Source organism: Cannabis sativa, unplaced genomic scaffold (genome assembly GCF_029168945.1).
Source record: "Cannabis sativa cultivar Pink pepper isolate KNU-18-1 unplaced genomic scaffold, ASM2916894v1 Contig4, whole genome shotgun sequence".
Lineage (NCBI taxonomy): Eukaryota > Viridiplantae > Streptophyta > Magnoliopsida > Rosales > Cannabaceae > Cannabis > Cannabis sativa.
Window position 1 is genome coordinate 1,446,790 of NW_026870040.1, and position 6,115 is coordinate 1,452,904.

Sequence of the window (6,115 nt, forward strand, 5' to 3'; positions counted from 1 at the left end):
TTTCCTGAAGCCTTCACTATCTATTTATAGCATTCCACTAGGGTTAGGTTTGAATTATTTGGCATTAAAATAATGAAAATATCAGTTTAAATTTCCTACAAAAGTGGCCGGCCCTATACTAGTGGATTTGGGCCTCACTTTTTACAATTTTGCAGTTTTATCTTTTCTGCATTTGTTTTTCTCAAAAACGCCAATTTTCTAATTCAACCTTTTAAATGCCAATTCTAACTATTTAATAACTATAAATAATTATTAAATAATATTGTCATTTATCATATTTATTAATTGAACCATACAAAGAATCATAATTAACAAATATGCCCCTATAAACTCTTTCTTTACAATTTCGCCCTTACTTAGTGAAAATTTTACAAATAGACATAGTCTAATTTGAGAATTATAATTGATTAATCAAAACCAATTATATGAGTCTTACAAGCAATATTATCTCAACTAGTGCGGGGACCATGGGTCTATATAACCGAGCTTCCAATAAGTAGATCAGGAATTTATTACTAAAATTCACTAACTTATTAATTCTTCGTTGAATCCACGCATAGAACTTATAATTGCACTCTCAGTTATATAGAATGCTCTATATGTTCCACCATATAGACACATCATTAGTTATCCATTGTTATAATCCTAATTTGATCAATGATCCTCTATATGAATGATCTACACTGTAAAGGGATTAGATTACCGTTACACCCTACTATGTATTTTATCCTTAAAACACTTGACCCCATATAAATGATATTTCAGCTTATGTGAAATGAGTACTCCACCATTTATGTTCGTTTGGTCAAGCTCGAAGGAGATCATCCTTTGCTTACTATTCGCCAGATAGAAGCTATAGATTCCATGTTTATGCTAGCGCTCCCACTCAATTGCACTACCGTGTTCCCAAAATGTACGTATCACCCTGACCTACAAGTAGGCTTAACTAACAAATCAAAGAACACGAATAGTGTAAAGACCGCTTAGTTTAATTTGGAAATTAGCAGTTAATTATGATTAATTATGAAAATTATTTATAGCTATTTAAATAATTTATTATACTGTTATTTATTGAATTCAGAAATGCATTGCTATGTCATTCAGTAGTTTTCATATTTTGCATTTCCGGTGCCCGGTATTTTGGAACTCGGTGTTTGGCTCAGTAGAAATCACAACTTAGTATGTTAGTAGTTTGGGGCGGTTTATTAGACATTGGGGATGTCGGGAATAGCCAGGAATTTAGAATTTCCCAAAAATACCCCTTTAGTGATTGTTATGTGGTTTTAGTGTGGAGGGGCAAATTGGTCTTTTTGCCCCAATGATGTTTTGTCTTTTAGTGAGTTTATTAAATGAAAATAAATGTTATTTTATTTGTTTAATGGGGTGAAATGAGGGTTATATGTTATGTTATTTACTTTCATTTTACAAAAAAAATACAAAGTTTAAAAGTTAGAAAATTTTCAAGAAAAACTCTCTCAAGCTCTCTCTCTATTTCGGCTGGGTGTGTGAGTGCATGAAGCTGGTTTCTTTCTTTGATTTTCAAGCAATTTCTCTTCCAATCTAAGCATTCTTCAAGCTAGGTTAGCTCCTCTTCCTTGTTTCTTTAAAAATTGTTGAATTGTGATGAATTAAGTGATATGCATGCATGAATTTTTGGTTGTTATTGCTGCTGTGTTTTTAGGATATTTTCAGAGGTTAAAGCATGTTTGCTAGATGTTATTTGAGTTGTTTTTGAAGCATGATTCTTAGGTTGAGCAAGCTATGGTTTTTCTATGTAAAATATGTGATTTTTTGAAAGAAATGGTTATGTTTTGTTGCTGTGATGTTGTGGAAGTTTGTTATTGTTTCCAGAGGTTATTCTAAGCTTGTCTATGTAAGTTTAGATGGATTTGATTGCATGCTAGCTAGTTTTGCTCAAGTTTGAGTTCAGAACTCAAAGCTTGAGCTCTAATGGTGATTTTTGAATTTGTGCAATCTGGGTGGTTTTGATGCCTTAGAAATGTTCTAGGGGTTATATGGAATAGGTCTGGAAGGTTTGAGATGATTTCGAGTTGATTTGAGCAAGATATGAAAATTTGAGTTGGCTGCCTGCAAGGAACCGGAATTCCGGTTGTGCATCCGGAATTCGGGATGGGGGTTCTGAATTTTCCAGAACCGGAATTCCGGTTGGGGAAAATTCTGAAACCCTAGTTTTCCTCATATTTATGTTTTAGGGGGTATTGCCATGCTTTTATCAATAGGGAAACTTTTAGTTCCTAGTTTAAGTCCCCGGGAACTGATTTAGCGTGTCACTTATAGTGTTGTGATTTTTATGGTTTAGGAGCCTGTAATCTACCGCGCAGTTAAAGTTCCAGTCAGGTTGACCTGCACACCTGAATTCGGAATCCATATAAGATTAGTATAACAGTATGCATATGTAGATTACATGTTTAGCGAGCATGTAGGAAGCCTGTTAGATTACATTAGTTATGTATGTTGGCTTCGAACCATCCAACCCTGTCACGTCGGTACAGGCTGGAGTATGACCAGCAGCCGGAGTATGACCGGTTCGACCGATCAGGCTGACACTTGGTTGGTGGTTCCGTACTATTGAAGTATCCTGTCGGTACAGGCTTGAGTATGACCAGCAGCTGGAGTATGACCGGTTCGACCAATCAGGTGGATATAGTAACACGTCGGTACAGGCTGGAGTATGACCAGCAGCCGGAGTATGACCGGTTTGACCGATCAGGCTTTTGCGTGTCAATAGTACCGTCCCTATGAACGTTCAGAACTCAGTACCGTGTTGGACACGGCAGTAGTGGCTCAGTACCGTGTTGGACACGGCAGTAGCGGGACTCAGTATCGTGTTGGACACGGCAGTTAGGGTTATGATTAGGGGTATGGGCGTCTGATCATGACCGGGATTTATGTATGAGTATTATTATGCTTTTCTTACTGAGTCTGTCGACTCACAGTTCTACGTTTATGTGTAGGTAAAGGCAAGGCTAAAGCTGATGGACCGTGAGCGAGCTTATGAAGGTTGTACATGTCGGGGCGGTTAGGCCTGGAGAGTACGATCCTCGGGACAGCGAGGCTGATTTTGTAACTAGTCGCTAGGCGACATTTATTTGTATAAACAGTTAAATCTTTTTGTAAATGATTTTGTAATCGGGATCCCGAGTCTTTTGTAATATTATTTTATAAGTTTAATTAAAAAGCAAAAATTTTAATTAATCACGTTTTCCATAAACCTCGTTGATTAGCAACGAGCTGCACAGCATGTTTAAAAATCACGTAATACGCCTAAGTCAGTTAGGGTGTTACAATTTGGTATCAGAGCCGCCAGGTTGTCTTCCGAAGATCGTCACGACATGTACAATCATCATCAGCAGTTAGCTCGTTTCACGGTTCAGTAAGCCTTTATTGCTTTAGTAGTTTTTTTTATTCAGTTATGAAAAGGAAAAGCCTGTTAGGAAGCATGTTAGTAGCCTGATAGTAGAATAGGCGCATGTTTCGTTTTTAATTTCCAAATTAAGCGGCATTAGTAAGCTCTCCTTGAATACGACCTGATATGCCAACTCTTGGTTTCGCAGGCGGTTCTAATCAGATGGACGCCAGGCGGACTACCAGGAGTCAGGGCAACTCAGTGGGGTCGAATCAAGGTCAAGGAGCTCAGTTTCCATCGCCAGTTAGGGGCCGAGGTAGAGGTCCCCGAGGCAGGGCTCGTGGCCAGGGTGATGAGAACCCGCCACAGGTGGCCCAGGCTCCCCCAGCCGATCAGGGAGCCCAGAATTGGGAGGTACGGTTTGCGGAAATGCAAGCCCGGATTGAAGAGCAAGACCTCGAGATTCAGAGGTTGAGACAGCAGGGTGCTCCTGCAGTTCCAGTGCCCGTAGTTCCAGTGGCACCTGCCCCTACTGCCCAGGCCGAGATAGTGGTGGCGGCCAATAGATTGGAACCTTTGTACGAGCGGTTCTGAAAGCAAGCACCTCTAGTTTTCTTGGGAGGTCCAGACGTAATGAAAGCCGAGCAGTGGCTAACGGTGATTACCAAGATCCTGAACTTCATGGGTGTCACCGGTAATGACAGAGTGGTGTGTGCCACTTTCCAGTTCCAGGAGGACGCTCTGGTCTGGTGGGACATGGTGTCTCAGATCCATGACGTCACCACCATGACCTGGGAAAGGTTCCAGGAACTCTTCAATGCGAAGTACTACAATGAGGCGGTCAGAAGCGCCAAGAGGAAAGAGTTCGCTCACCTGACCCAGCGTGAGAATATGAGCGTCACTGAGTATACTACTCAGTTTGATCGGTTGGCGAGGTTAGCCTCGGGAATTGTGCCGACCGACTTCAGCAAGAAAGAGAAGTACCTGGATGGGTTGAATGCGAAGATCAAACACGATTTGATGATTACCACGGACGACAGCACCACCTATGCTCAGATGGTGGAGAAGGCACTGCGAGCTGAGGGCGCAGTTGGGTGTATGTCGGAGTCAGCTAGTACTCCGGCGAGTGGCGGGGCTCCTACCCCTCCTGCATCAGGCTTTAGCAGGGGGAGTAGTGGTTCGGCCATTGATCAGAGGAAGAGAGCACCCACTGCTTCCGGTGGCTCGAGTCAGAACAAGAGGTTCCGGGGGAACCAGAACAGAGGGAGTCGTCCTGGTGGTACTGAGACCCGATTCTCCTATCCCGAGTGCCCTAGCTGCAAAAGGCACCATCGGGGTGAGTGCAAAGGTCAGGGATGCTTTCACTGTGGCATGCCCGGACACTTCAAGAGGGACTGTCCCCAGCTTCGATCAGAGGTACCGAGAGCTCCGGCGATACCCACTTCAGCTAGGGTGTTCGCCATCACTCAAGCTGATGCAGATGCCAGCCCATCAGTTGTCACAGGTCAGCTTTCTATTAATAACTCGCTATATTCAGTGCTGTTTAATTCTGGGGCTACACATTCTTATGTGGCGGCCAGAGTCTTTAGTAAATTGGATAGACCGTACGATAGATATGAATTAGGGTTTGGAACTCTATTACCTGGCGGAGAATTGGTTATCTCAAATAGGTGGATTAGGTCTATGCCGATCAGGATAGATGGTAGAGAGTTAAGTGCTGACTTGATAGAGATGAGTTTAGTAGAGTTCGACATTATTTTAGGAATGGATTTCCTATCTAAATATTCGGCGAGTATTGATTGTAAAAGGAAGATGGTGATCTTCCAACCGGAAAGTGAAGAACCATTTGTGTTTGTTGGTTTAGTTCAGGGATCCCGGATCCCGGTGATTTCGGCCATGTCAGCTAGAGATTTATTGCATGGCAGTTGTTTAGGGTTTCTGGCCGTGGTGGTGGACACCACTCGGCCAGATACCATTCGGCCAGAAGACATCAAGGTGGTTCGGGAATTTTTGGATGTTTTTCCCAAAGAACTTCCAGGGTTACCACCTCAGCGGGAGATTGACTTCGTAATAGATTTGGCACCAGGGGTGGAACCGGTTTCCAAAGCCCCATATAGAATGGCTCCAGCTGAACTTAAGGAATTAAAGATTCAGCTCCAAGGGTTGCTTGACATAGGGTTCATTCGGGAAGATCGAATCCGTCAGGGATTGGCCGAGACCGAAGACAGTGACAGAGATCAGAAGCTTCTTGGGTTTAGCTGGGTACTAGCGTAGGTTCGTGGAAGGGTTTTCAAAAATTTCAATGCCCCTAACCGAAATTACAAAGAAGAATCAACGATTTATCTGGTCAGATAAGTGCGAAGCTAGTTTTCAGGAGCTAAAACTGAGGTTGATTACCGCTCCAGTGCTAGCTTTGCCTTCAGACAAGGAGAAGTTCGTGGTTTATTGTGACGCATCCAAACAGGGTTTGGGGTGTGTGTTGATGCAAGCCGATCGGGTTATCGCTTATGTTTCCCGTCAGTTAAAGGATTATGAGCAGCGATACCCGACTTATGATCTAGAGTTGGCCGCGGTGGTTTTTGCATTGAAAATTTGGCGGCATTATCTTTACGGGGAAAAGTGTGAAATCTATACCGACCATAAAAGTCTCAAATATTTCTTTACTCAGAAGGATTTGAATATGAGACAAAGGCGTTGGTTGGAATTAGTGAAAGATTACGACTGTGAGATCCACTATCACCCCGGAAA